General features: G+C 46.0%; 1 long non-coding RNA gene across 1 annotated transcript; it reads left to right on the forward strand.

Moving 5' to 3' along the window:
- The first annotated feature begins 1,576 nt into the window (after window positions 1-1,576).
- LOC311113955 lies at window positions 1,577-8,968 on the forward strand. Its single transcript, XR_014611063.1, has 3 exons — window positions 1,577-1,658; window positions 6,534-6,616; window positions 8,936-8,968. It is a non-coding gene; the product is annotated as an uncharacterized lncRNA (long non-coding RNA).
- The last annotated feature ends 4,477 nt before the right edge of the window (window positions 8,969-13,445 follow it).

The raw sequence follows: 13,445 nt of genomic DNA on the forward strand, positions 1-13,445 counted from the left end.
TAGCACTTCACTGAGTGAAAAACAGACATGGACCAAAAGATGCGGAAGAAGCCTTTTCAAAACCTGTTTTGACAGTAGAAATGTGATTGAGCGTTTTGGCCTGAGAAAAAACATAAGGAGTGATGTTTCATTTAAGTTTTATGAGAGTGATGGTCATGTTTATCCGCACACTAAGACAGTCAGAACGCACCTAGCCTCTTGTCTGTAATCCATGTGGGAGGAGGGGAAATCATTTATTTTTTATGAACAAACATTTTAATAATATCATTCATGTCTTAAGCTCCTGACCCTCTGTGGGAACCAAAGAATCGTAGTATTTGCTCTCATGAGTAATTTCAAAGAATTTCCATCCCCAATGGCACCCTATTCCCTTTATAGTACACTACTTTTGACCAGGGCCATAGGGTTCTGGTCAAAAGTAGTGTACTCTATAAAGAATAGGGTGCCATTTAGATTTTGCATTTGTATGTGAGCGACAGGACTTTTTACATTTGCGTTATTAAACCTACCTGTCCTTTGCCCTCTAGAAAATATTTTAGAAAGTAAATTATTAATTCATGTATTCTTTCTTGTGATATTTATGTCATCATTTTGTGCCTTCTTTAGTTACTGAGGGGAGGTTAGGAGAGTAGGGGCAGCTGTATGAGCGAAAACAATGATGCACACTAAGTAATACAACGTTTGTGAAAAGCACTGATACTATTCCGAGGCATACGAGGGGGAAAACATGCCTCCCTTGGAGAGGAGAAACACTGTAAACCAATGGTAGGACAGCAGCATTTAGATTTTCTTCTGTTGAAAAAAATATATATATATTATTTGTCTTGGTCTTATAATCAATGTATTTTGACAGGTTTTGCTTGCTTAACTTCTTCAAAAAAATGAAACCACTCAAACCTTTTATGTGATTGCTTGTTCAAACCCCCGTTTTTGTCTCTTTTTTAAAATAATTTTAACTGGAAATATGTACAATACATATGCTATGTTCGTCAAATCAGGATCAGGAGGTTCACAGGTTTTTTCGTGTCCTTTTTTTCTTTAAAAGGATGAAACTAGCATGTACATATGAAATAGTGACTGAATCGAAACTCCCATGAATTCTTTCAGTATCTGAAGATTGCTGTATATTTTATGAGTAATAAAATAAAGAAATGAGTTATGTTATTTAATAATGAACTATGGGTTATCTGTTTTATGTGACAACCGCAGTATCAATTTCTAGGTGACAGTGGTGCTAATCCCAAAAGAAAGGCTACATACAACAAGGAACAAGAAGTCTATTGGCAAAGTGATGAATATTGCATGTACCTTGGCCTAACGGTGTGGGTTATGTATTTTATTTTTCATGGCGTCCTCAACATTACAGTTTTAAGGGCAACAATAGCCTAAATTTGTTTACAACTCGCAGGATTTCCATACATGAGCTTTCAACAACACAGAGTGTTGCATCAGCACGAGATCGAAAGTGCGTCAAATCTGTACAGGTCATTGTTACATCATCACTGATAAACGTTGAAACTGATGAAAAACCGCTGGAGCAGTTCAGTCTAAACCTCCCTAGTGCTGGAGGATTGCGTTTGTTTTCGCTCTGGATGCGCGTTCATTTTGGCAAGGAAATGTGCTGATTTTGCAAGGAGATGGAGAATAAAGAGTTCAAGGTAGGCATGTTATTTATTTTTAAATCTTCAATTATATTAATTACTGTGGATTAAATATTGTTTAACAAATGAAATAATGTGCTATTCATGCTGTAATATCAAACTAGAAAGTGTCACGATCGTCTACCAATGAGGAAGCGGACCAAAGCGCAGCGTTGCGAGTGAACATAATTTATTAATAAACGTACTCACGAAAACAAAACAAAAGACGATACGTGAAGTTCTCAAGTTACAAATCACTGACATACGGAACATGTAACCAAGAAACAAAAACCCACAAACCCCACAGGAAAACATACAGAATAAATATGGCTCCCAATCAGAGATAACGAGCCGAACAGCTGACACTCGTTACCTCCGATTGGGAGTCATTGAACAAACCTAGAAAAACAACAACCTAGACACCCAACCTAGAACATAAACACATAGACTGCACACACCCTGGATAAACAATAATGAGTCCCAGCACCAGGGTGTGACAGAAAGTCTATGGCCGGGGAGTCATGAGAGTTGGCTAAAGGTACAGTAGGGTCAAATGGGGGTCAAAGGTTATGACAGCACCTTCATAATTTCGTCCAAAATGGCACCCTATTCCCTATGTAGGCTAGTGTACTACTTTTGACCAGGAGCCATAGAAGGGTTGGCTGACGTCACGAAAACGATGCCCGCGCATCGATGGCCCGAAGTCGTGTATCTTGTTATGATTCTGAACCTCAGCTAACAACAAGCTGCCATGTGGGGAATCGTAGCTCTGTGGCATGTTTCAGCTTGTTGTATGGTGTTATTGATACCATGTCTTGTTTTGAGGTGTTTTGACTGATATCATGTCTATGCAATGACTCAAATTCGCTACCTAGCTAACCAACAACAACTGTAACAATGTATTTGAGACGAGTTCATTGTTCAAATGTATTTATGTTTGCATTAAACATTTAGAGACTAAATATAGTTTACATGTTGTCAACAGTCTAAGTCAAACCCTGTCTATTTTGCCCCATAGTTGCATGCCAGTTTTGTTGCTTAACAACCAACCCCTCTATAGAGTCCCACAGTGGAGGTGTGATAATACCCAAAAAACCTAGCGGTCAAACAGGGACATGGTTCCAATCGTTTTTCCACCATTCATTTTTCCCATAGCCGATTTTAGAAACACATAAAATAAGGGCTGTATTTCGTGTAGGCTTACCCTGGCGTGACGTTTTTGTAACCATGTAAATCTCTCTCGGACAAGTTGACTTTTATCAGTATATTTACATTTTACATTTATATCATTTAGCAGACGCTCTTATCCAGTGCGACTTACAATGGTGCATTCAACAATTGGTGTATTCAACTTATGATAGCCAGTGGGACAACCACTTATTTTTCTTCTTTTTTTTTATGGGGGGGGAGGGGGGGGGTAGAAGGATTACTTCATACTATTCCAGGTATTCCTTAAAGAGGTAGGGTTTCAAGTGTCTCCGGAAGGTGGTCAGTGACTCCGCTGTCCTGGCGTCGTGGGGGAGCTTGTTCCACCATTGGGGTGCCAGAGCCTGAAGGTAAGGAGGTGCCGTTCCCCTCACAGCTCCGTAGGCAAGCACCATGGTCTTGTAGTAGATGCGAGCCTCAACTGAGCGGGGTGACATGAGAGAACTTGGGAAGGTCGAACACCAGACGGGCTGCGGCGTTCTGGATAAGTTGTAGGGGTTTAATGGCACAGGCAGGGAGCCCAGCCAACAGCGAGTTGCAGTAATCCAGACGGGAGATGACATGTGCCTGGATTAGGAACTGTGCCGCTTTCTGTGTAAGGTAGAGTCGTACTCTGCAAATGTTGTAGAGCATGAACCTGCAGGATCGGGTCACCGTTTTGATGTTAGCAGAGAATGACAGGGTGTTGTCCAGGGTCACGCCAAGGCTCTTTGCACTCTGGGAGGAGGACACAATGGAGTTGTCAACCGTGATGGCGAGATCATGGAACGGGCAGTCCTTCCCAGGGATGAAGAGCAGCTCCGTCTTGCAGAGGTTCAGCTTGAGGTGGTGATCCGACATCCACACTGATATGTCTGCCAGACATGCAGAGATGCGATTCGCCACCTGGTTATCAGAAGGGGGAAAGGAGAAAATTAATTGTGTGTCGTCTGCGTAGCAATGATAGGAGAGACCATGTGAGGATATGACAGAGCCAAGTGACTTGGTGTATAGAGAGAATAGGAGAGGGCCTAGAACTGAGCCCTGGGGGACACCAGTGGTGAGAGCACATGGTGCGGAGACAGATTCTCGCCACGCTACCTGGTAGGAGCGACCTGTCAGGTAGGACGCAATCCAAGAGTGAGCAGCGCCGGAGATGCCCAACTCGGAGAGGGTGGAGAGGAGGATCTGATGGTTCACAATATCAAAGGCAGCGGATAGGTCTAGAAGGATAAGAGCAGAGGAGAGAGAGTTAGCTTTAGCAGTGCGGAGAGCCTCCATGACACAGAGAAGAGCAGTCTCAGTTGAATGACCAGTCTTGAAACCTGACTGGTTTGGATCAAGAAGGTCATTCTGAGAGTGATAGCAGGAGAGTTGGCTAGAGACGGCACGCTCAAGAGATTTGGAGAGAAAAGAAAGAAGGGATACTTACTTGTCTGTAGTTGTTGACATCGGAGGGATCGAGTGTAGGTTTTTTGAGGAGGGGTGCAACTCTCGCTCTCTTGAAGACGGAAGGGACATGGCCAGCGGTCAAGGATGAGTTGATGTGGGAGGTGAGGTGAGGTGAGGTAAGGGAGAAGGTCTCCGGAAATGGTCTGGAGAAGAGAGGACGGGATAGGGTCAAGCAGGCAGGTTGTTGGGCGGCCGGCCGTCACAAGTCGCAAGATTTCATCTGGAGAGAGAGGGGAGAAAAAAGTCAAAGCATAGGGTAGGGCAGTGTGAGCAGGACCAGCGGTGTCATTTCACTTAATAAATGAGGATCGGATGTCGTCAACCTTCTTTTCAAAATGGTTGACAAAGTCATCCACAGAGAGGGAGGAGGGTGGGGGAGGAGGATTCAGCAGGGAGGAGAAGGTGGCAAAGAGCTTCCTAGGGTTAGAGGCATAGGCTTGAAATTTAGAGTGGTAGAAAGTGGCTTTAGCAGCGGAAACAGAGGAAGAGAATGTAGAGAGGAGGGAGTGAAAAGATGACAGGTCCGCAGGGAGTCTAGTTTTCCTCCATTTCCGCTCGGCTGCCCGGAGCCCTCTTCTGTGAGCTCGCAATGAGTCGTCAAGCCACGGAGCAGGAGGGGAGGACCGAGCCGGCCGGGAGGATAGGGGACATAGAGAGTCAAAAGATGCAGAAAGGGAGGAGAGGAGGGTTGAGGAGGCAGAATCAGGAGATCGGAGGGAGAATGATTTAGCAGAGGGAAGAGATGATAGGATGGAAGAGGAGAGAGTAGCGGGAGAGAGAGAGCGAAGGTTGTGATGGCACATTACCATCTGAGTAGGGGCAGAGTGAGTAGTGTTGGAGGAGAGCGAGAGAGAAAAGGATACAAAGTAGTGGTCGGAGACTTGGAGGGGAGTTGCAGTGAGATTAGTAGAAGAACAGCATCTAGTAAAGATGAGGTCAAGCGTATTGCCTGCCTTGTGAGTAGGGGGGGACGGTGAGAGGGTGAGGTCAAAAGAGGAAAGGAGTGGAAAGAAGGAGGCAGAGAGAAATGAGTCAAAGGCAGAGACGTAGGGAGGTTAAAGTCACCCAGAACTGTGAGGGGTGAGCCATCCTCAGGAAAGGAACTTATCAAGGCGTCAAGCTCATTGATGAACTCTCCAAGGGAACCTGGAGGGCGATAAATGACAAGGATGTTAAGCTTGAATGGGCTAGTGATGTGACAGCATGGAATTCAAATGAGGAGATAGACAGATGGGTCAGGGGAAAAAGAGAGAATGTCCACTTTGGAGAGATGAGGATTCCTGTGCCACCGCCGCGCCGACCAGATGCTCTCGGGGTATGCGAGAACACATGGTTAGACGAGGAAAGAGCAGTAGGAGTAGCAGTGTTTTCTGTGGTAATCCATGTTTCCGTCAGCGCCAAGAAGTCGAGGGACTGGAGGGTAGCATAGGCTGAGATTAACTCTGCCTTGTTGGCTGCAGAACGGCAGTTCCAGAGGCTGCCAGACCACTAGGTTTTATGGGTATTATGACTCATACTGTGGGACTCTATAGGGCTCCAGCCAAAAGAAGTGCACTATATTGGAACTAGGGTGCTATTTCGGACACAAGCATAGATATGATGCATTATTATGTGACCATAGAAATAGAATCACTAGAAAGGATAGAGCCTCTGACTTTGGCAATTTGACTGGTAAACTGAACTGCACACCTGATATGATGTTCTGGTGATTCTATTTCTCTGAATATGATGCATTATGATGTGACAATGAGAGTTGGGTTAATGGTGCTCTCAAGGCAACTGGGAACTCGAAAAAAATAACTAGGTCAAATCATGACGTCCGTGATCTTCAGGTCGGAAAGTCGGAGCTCTAGAAAGATGCCAGAGTTTCCGACTTGGAATTCCTTTTTACATTTTGTGGTGGTAATTTTATCCCCTTTTTCTCCCCAATTTTTCGTGATATCCAAATGGTAGTTACGATCTTGTTACGATCTTGTCTCATCGCTGCAACTCCCCAGCGGGCTCGGGAGAGGTGAAGGTTGAGTCAGGCGTCCTCCAAAACATGACCCGCCAAGCCGCGCTGCTTCCGACTTGGAATTCCGAGTTGGATGACTGTTCAAAACGATTTTTCCCAGTCGGAGCTTGTTTTTTTTTTCCTATTTCCCAGTTGTCTTGAACGCACTGAAGTCGGAAGTCAGAGATTTCCCAGTTGTTTTGAACACGGCAAAAGGCGACACAGTAGGTGACATCTAAACATGACTTTGTGCTGTCTTTCAGAGGTCAGAGGTCAATGGAAATGACCTCACCCTCATAGACCTGGATGACCCCATCAATGAAGCTGATGTTATGAAGGAAGTCAGGTAAGTGATTTACACTAATGACACATTTGTGACTGGTTACAGGATCACATAGGCCTACAGATACAGATTCAGTAGTAGGTCAAAGGTCACCGCCTATGGAGAGGTAGGCCCAGAGCCATGTATTTAGAGAGTTGGGACATTGAGATATAAACTCAGCAAAAAAAGAAACGTCCTCTCACTGTCAACTGCGTTTATTTTCAGCAAACTTAACGTGTAAATAACGCATCTCCCGAGTGGCGCAGTGTTCTAAGGCACTGCATCGCAGTGCTAGCTGTGCCACTAGAGATCCTGGTTCGAATCCAGGCTCTGTCGTAGCCGGCCGCGACCGGGAGACCCATGGGGCGGCGCACAATTGGCACAGCGTCGTCCAGGGTAGGGGAGGGAATGGCCGGCAGGGATGTAGCTCAGTTGGTAGAGCATGGCGTTTGCAACGCCAGGGTTGTGGGTTCGATACCCACGGGGGGGCAGTATGAAAAAAATATATATATATATATAAAAAAAGAATAAAAATAAAATAAACAAATAAAAGAATGTATGCACTCACTAACTGTAAGTCGCTCTGGATAAGAGCGTCTGCTAAATGACTAAAATGTAAAAATGTAATGTAAATATTTGTATGAACATAACAAGATTCAACAACTGAGACATAAACTGAGATGTTACCCCCTCGTCCACCAAGGCACCTGCAAGTTCCCAGACATTTCTGGGGGGAATGGCTAAATCCTAGCCCTCACCCTCCGATCCAACAGATCCAGGCTCTTCATGGCAGAACACTGACATTCCTGTCTTGCAGGAAATCACGCACAGAACGAGCAGTATGGCTGGTGGCATTGTCATGCTGGAGGGTCATGTCAGGATGAGCCTGCAGGAAGGGTACCACATGAGGGAGGAGGATGTCTTCCCTGTAACGCACAGCGTTGAAATTTCCTGCAATGACAACAAGCGTAGTCCGATGATGCTGTGACACACCGCCCAAGACCATGACGGACCATCCACCTCCAAATCGATCCCGCTCCAGAGTACAGGCCTTGGTGTATCGCTCATTCCTTCGACGATAAACACGAATCCGACCATCACCCCTGGTGAGACAAAATCGCGACTCGTCAGTGAAGAGCACTTTTTTGCCAGTCCTGTCTGGTCCAGCGACGGTGTGTTTGTGCCCATAGGCGACGGTGTTGCCGGTGATGTCTGGTGAGGACTTGCCTTACAACAGGCCTACAAGCCCTCAGTCCAGCCTCTCTCAGCCTATTACGGACAGTCTGAGCACTGATGGAGGGATTGTGCGTTCCTGGTGTAACTCGGGCAGTTGTTGTTTCCATCCTGTACCTGTCCCGCAGGATGTTCCGATCCTGTGCCGATGTTGTTACACGTGGTCTGCCACTGCGAGGATGATCAGCTGTCCGTCCTGTCTCCCTGTAGCGCTGTCTTAGGCGTCTCACAGTACGGACATTGCAATTTATTGCCCTGGCCACATCTGCAGTCCTCATGCCTCCTTGCAGCATGCCTAAGGCACGTTCACGCAGATGAGCAGGGACCCTGGGCATTTTTCTTTTGGTGTTTTTCAGAGTCAGTAGAAAGGCCTCTTTAGGGTCCTAAGTTTTCATAACTACCGTCTGTAAGCTGTTAGTGTCTTAATGACCGTTGCACAGGTGCATGTTCATTAAGTGTTTATGGTTCATTGAACAACATTTTACATTTTAGTCATTTAGCAGACACTCTTATCCAGAGCGACTTACAGTTAGTGAGTGCATACATTTTCATACTGGCCCCCCGTGGGAAACAAACCCACAACCCTGGCGTTGCAAGCGCCATGCTCTACCAACTGAGCTACAGGGGACTAGCATGGGAAACAGTGTTTAAACCCTTTACAATGAAGATCTGTGAAGATATTTGGATTTTTACGAATTATCTTTGAAAGATCCTGAAAAAGGGACGTTTTCTTTTTTTGCTGAGTTTATGTATACATTACATGACACAGTAGATATCCATATGACAGCTGGCTCCCCATGGGCAATGTTGACATTTTAAACAATGCTATGTAACTGAACATCTATAATTAGAATTTACTTATAATGAAAGGATAAATGAAAGGCTCCAAGGCGCTAACATGGAGTCCTTTTAAAAGTTGGCAGAATTCTCTAAATATTTGGCTCTGGATAGGCCGAGTCATCTCAAGAGTATTGGAGCCATAGAATTTGAGTGATTCTATTCTAATTCTAGAATGATTCATTCTAATTCTGTGATTCTAATTCTATAATTACACATCCTCACACTCACATTATAGCAGTGACCTAAGAGATATTCCTTTTCTCTATCTAGATCCCATAAAGATCACAGAGAGGCTGAGAGACTGACCAAGTTGGACGAGGCTGTTCTAGACACAGATACCCCAACTCAGTCACAGGAGGTTGAAGAAGAGAGTGAGTTGGACGAGGCTGTTGCCATCCCATCTCAGTCGCAGGAGGTTGAAGGAGAGAGTGAGTTGGACGAGGCTGTTGCCATCCCATCTGAGTCGCAGGAGGTTGAAGGAGAGAGTGAGATGGACGAGGCTGTTGCCATCCCATCTCAGTCGCAGGAGGTTGAAGGAGAGAGTGAGTTGGACGAGGCTGTTGCCATCCCATCTCAGTCGCAGGAGGTTGAAGGAGAGAGTGAGTTGGACGAGGCTGTTGCCATCCCATCTCAGTCGCAGGAGGTTGAGGGAGAGAGTGAGTTGGACGAGGCTGTTGCCATCCCATCTCGGTCGCAGGAGGTTGAAGGAGAGAGTGAGTTGGACGAGGCTGTTGCCATCCCATCTCGGTCGCAGGAGGTTGAAGGAGAGAGTGATTTGGACGAGGCTGTTGCCATCCCATCTCAGTCGCAGGAGGTTGAAGGAGAGAGTGAGTTGGACGAGGCTGTTGCCATCCCATCTCAGTCGCAGGAGGTTGAAGGAGAGAGTGAGTTGGACGAGGCTGTTGCCATCCCATCTCAGTCGCAGGAGGTTGAAGGAGAGAGTGAGTTGGACGAGGCTGTTGCCATCCCATCTCAGTCGCAGGAGGTTGAAGGAGAGAGTGATTTGGACGAGGCTGTTGCCATCCCATCTCAGTCACAGGAGGTTGAAGGAGAGAGTGAGTTGGACAAGGCTGTTGCCATCCCATCTCAGTCACAGGAGGTATGATGTATTTTTCTATTACATGGATGACATTTCATTGAGATATTTTGTGTTTTAATGACGCAAAATTGAATTCCAGCCTAACTCTGCTTTCTGTTGTCGCCATCAGGCTGCAGTGGTGACCTTCACTACCGTGACCCACAAGGATGAAACTTCCCAGACCAGTCTCACCCTCAGCAGGGGAAAGAGAAGCTACCCAGACCTACACACCTTTGTGCAGGACATGAAGGACGAGTAAGTTGCTCTTTGGCTTCCCCATGCATCCCCTAGATATGTTCCCTATCTCAATTGCATACTCCTCGTGTCCTCTCTTCTCAAAACCCATTGGATGAGAAAGCCAGAGGTCCCGCCCTTCTGACCTTCTCATCCAATGGGTTTTGAGAAGGAGGTGAGGAGATTGAGAGTCTCCCATAGTCTCGGGCCAATACAAAGGACTCAACGGACCAAATAACCAATCAGGGATGTCTGGGTGTGGCCTAGTTCCATAGAGGTCCATCCTTAACGTAGTCTAAGATAATAGAGGTAATGTCCATCCATAACGTAATCAAAGATAATAGAGGTAATGTCCATCCATAACGTAATCTAAAATAATAGAGGTAATGTCCATCCATAACGTAATCTAAAATAATAGAGGTAATGTCCATCCATAACGTAGTCTAAGATAATAGAGGTAATGTCCATCCATAACGTAATCTAAGATAATAGAGGTAATGTCCATCCATAACGTAATCTAAAATAATAGAGGTAATGTCCATCCATAACGTAATCTAAAATAATAGAGGTAATGTCCATCCATAACGTAATCTAAAATAATAGAGGTCATGTCCATCCATAACGTAGTCTAAGATAATAGAGGTAATGTCATGTAGTTCATTGTGTACTTGCATTTATTTACTTTTCAGCCATTGGAATCTGCTGAGTGAGAATATGCGTGCCGGGGTGAGTTATAGTCACCTCTAAAGTAGTTAATGTTGGTAAAATGGACCAAACATTCATTTGTGGAAATCCTGCAGGACCTTTAATCCTGAACCACTGCTTTAATTGACTAGCTTGAGTAAATGGTTCTACGTTTTATATCAGTGCAGCCCCTTTAACAAACTAACTCTGGATGGTCTTTTAACATTGCAGATGAGCAGACATGAGTTTAGTGCCAAGTGCATGGATATTGTAGCATGGGTGATGGAGTCTACATCCACTGTGGTTGTTCCCGCCCTTGACCTCACCATGCAGATAGAGCTCTCTGATTCGCCAAGCTCTTCTGGATCAGGAAGTAATGAGGCAGGAGAGGTGACCTCTCTTGGCCGCAGCGTCAGATTCAGCTGTAGTGGAGGACCCAGCAGGTGCACCAGCGCCAGAACCGCCTGCAGCACACGCACTCCCACGCCTTTCCCCTCCTCTCACAGGTACCTAGCCCTATCCCCTCCTCTCACAGGTACCTACCCCTCTCCCCTCCTCTCACAGGTACCTAGCCCTATCCATGCCTCTCACAGGTACCTACCCCTCTCCCCTCCTCTCACAGGTACCTAGCCCTATCCATGCCTCTCACAGGTACCTACCCCTATCCCCTCCTCTCACAGGTACCTAGCCCTATCCATGCCTCTCACAGGTACCTAGCCCTATCCCCTCCTCTCACAGGTACCTAGCCCTATCCTCTCCTCTCACAGGTACCTAGCCCTATCCCCTCCTCTCACAGATACCTAGCTCTATCCCCTCCTCTTTTTGCAGGTCTTTCCTGTTATAGGTACAAATATCCATTCCAGATCCACTTAGTGAGAAATACTACTTAGATACTACACAACCACTCTAAAAAGTTTACTCTAAATGTTAATGTTTGGACTGAGTGTGGTTTGAGATGGTTCACAATGCTTCCTTTGAATAACAATAACAAGGTTGAGTTTGTGTCCCAAATTCTTGGATCATATTTTTTTATTTTGTTACCATGTATTATTAATTTCTATTGTGCATTCTGCAGGTGTTTGACCTCTTTGCTGAGTGAGGACAATGAGCGATATGTCTCCTCACCTGAGGGTGGCGATAGAGAGATGAGACACAGACCACACTCAGCACCACTGAGATCTGTGTTTGGCATCTCTGAGGACTCTGTCTTCGACATGGTCCAGAGCGGCCAGTCGCAGGGCGACATCGTACCGCCGCCCAAACGGAGTAGACAGGAGAAATACAGACCTAGCAAAATGTCAACGGACGGCAAGTTTATGATGGGTATTGTCGAGTTGGTTATAAACCTTCTCAACTCCAGATGGGCTGAGCTAATGCGAAGTGTCAGTCAGGGAACTCTAGTTCTGCTGACTGGAAGTATCTCAGCAAGTCAACAGTTTGCCCAAGAGATGCTAAGCATGGCGACTTCTAAGATGTATTCCCATGCCATAGAGCATATTGCGCTCGGCCACAAGTCTCCCCTTGAGTTAGAGAGGGAGCTTGAGGCCATCTTGGGTCCTCTGGCTGGACAGGTCATAGTCATCATCATAGATAGCATCATCAAGGCTAAAACCAACGGAGGAAATGAGGGGAGAGCGACCAGCCCCTTGACCTATTTTCTAACTGCCATTTCGGCAGAAATACAAAGCCTAGTGGTTCACAGATCGGCTAGCAGACCATCCACCAGACTGTCCAACAACGACCCACTGCTGAACATTTCCAAGTCGAAGGTCTTAAGATCAGTTCTGCTCAAAATGGCAGAGCTCTTTGGCCAAGGTCCAAGTGAAACCTGTCTAGTTCCACTAGTCCAGAGTCAGTCCAACAACTCCATTTGCGACTGGACTGTGAATGCAGGCACCATTCATCCAAGTACATTTCTGTCCGACAACAGAATGATAGAAGTGTCATCCGATGTTGTGGATCTTGTACTTGAGGTTTTTTGGATAACAGGATTTTTGGATAACAGGAACCCGTCAAGGCCACAGAGTGCCTGCTCCCACAACTCAGCTAGTGGAGCAATAGATATGAGAGCTCTTGCTGGGGACTTGGTCAGACAGGTGTCTGTCAAACTCAGCCCGTTTGTCTCTGAGAGTCAACTCTCCACCATGTCCATGACAGATCTGTCATCATCTTTTTCTGACTCCACCTTGAAGCAGTTGTGTTCTCGCTCTGTTGTTGCTCTGGTAACTGCCTGTCAAGCAATCAAAACAGAGCTCGAGAACCAGAGACCTACCAACCTGGCAGCCAGAGACCTACTATCGTCTCTGGTAGAGACCATTGAGGACATGGATATCTCTGACATCCTCCGGGGCCCGTCGGCCATTTTGGAGGTGGCTGCTGTGATAAAGCACCCAGAGATGTCCACCTCGACAATATACAGATCTCTGCTTCTCGACTCATCTCTCGCCTCCTCTAAGATGGTCACTGAGAGCATTATCTTCAACAACCCATGCCCATCAGAGGAGAATGTGAGTATTCAGAAGGAGCTCCCTGCTGATAAAGTTGACATCCTCCATGGTCAACCAGTGGAGGAGTATATTGTCAAAGCTGAGCAATGCATCACTCAGGTCATTCAGGATGCAGCTGTGACATATACTGCTGCGCTGGATAAAACCGACACTTGTGGGAAACTGTCGGAAATCCTATCTGTCCATGTTTCCTCAGAGAATATTGAGGAGGCATCCTCTGATCTCTTTGGTGGAATTATTTCCGACCTGCTTGAGGTATATGAGGTCAATAAGGCCT

This window comes from Coregonus lavaretus (assembly GCF_964263955.1).
Source record: "Coregonus lavaretus genome assembly, contig: HAP1_SCAFFOLD_286, whole genome shotgun sequence".
In the NCBI taxonomy this organism is placed as follows: domain Eukaryota; kingdom Metazoa; phylum Chordata; class Actinopteri; order Salmoniformes; family Salmonidae; genus Coregonus; species Coregonus lavaretus.